Here is a 1,228-nt window from a genome sequence, read left to right as displayed (position 1 = left end):
CCCTGGGTGAATAGGAAACACCTCCCCTGGGTGAATAGGAAACACCTCCCCTGGGTGAATGAATAGGAAACACCCCACCTATATGAACAGGAAACACCTCCCCTGCCCCTGCTACTGCCTTCCTTAGGGAGTAGTTCTGAGGTTCAATTTGTGCTCCAGTCTTCCTGCAGGATCAGGCTGAAGGCAGTTTGGGTGGAGACCCCTTTCTTGCCTTTTCTTCTTCTTTCATTCTATTCTGCTTCCCTTACTCCCCTCCTACCCAAACTCCCTCCACTTCAGAAGCCCATCCTAGGCTCTGTTTTAAGGGAACATGGCTTAGATAAGTGTTGGGTGCATTTTATTATGTATCATACAATCCTCTCAACAGCTACCTGATGTGGTATACTATTCTTTCTCCTTGGTAGATATGGACACAAAAACTCAAAATGGTTAGTGACTGGCCCAGAGTCCCACACTTGGGCAGGTACAAGAGCCGGGAGTGAGATCCCCATCTGATCCCAAGCACATGCTCCTAGCAACATGGTAAGCTGCCCTTTTCACGATTTTGCATGATGTGAACTTCAAATTGTTTCTCCCTTTCTCTTCTTTGGAAGTCAAATGTAGATTTCTTCAAGCAGTGTTGACTGGCGGGTCAGGGACCAGTTGTCGGTAGTGACCATGACTGAGGGCCCTTTGGGAGGGAAAAGTGGGGATTATGCAATAAATGCAGCTATGTTGTACTTATTCTGGTCAAAATAAGTAGATATAGTTGGAAATACAAGAACCATTCCCATTATGTTTTAGCATATAGTTGGAGATTTACCCTAGGCCATTTGTAAAACATTCATACACCTATTGTCACCTGTCTTAGACTTGGTCTCAAATGCCCTCTGTGCAGAGGTGTGCAGTGTTTCCAGAGAACAACTTTCCAGGGGTTGGGAGACATAAATATTTGTCTAGGTTCTATCACTCGTTATCAAGGTTTGATTTTGTTATGTTTTAACCATGTTAAAAAAAAGCCACCACACCTGTAAATTGGGGAAAATGACTATTTCTCTGGCCTTTATGACATCATCATAAGTGTTTGAAAAACTACAAGTTGCCCTCTGAAAGAGAAAAATTATGACTGGTGGATTTTCTGGTTGAGGAGAGGGCCCAGATTCCTCTGTATGACTCCCAAAGGCTTCTGCCACCTGGCGACTCAGCTTGTCTGTGGACTGGACTGCTGCAGGGACACTGATGCAGGGAG

This window comes from Otolemur garnettii, unplaced genomic scaffold (assembly GCF_000181295.1).
Source record: "Otolemur garnettii isolate 467f Iridium unplaced genomic scaffold, OtoGar3 scaffold00096, whole genome shotgun sequence".
In the NCBI taxonomy this organism is placed as follows: domain Eukaryota; kingdom Metazoa; phylum Chordata; class Mammalia; order Primates; family Galagidae; genus Otolemur; species Otolemur garnettii.
The sequence above is the reverse complement of the archived record's forward strand: the minus strand, read 5'-3'. Positions refer to the sequence as shown.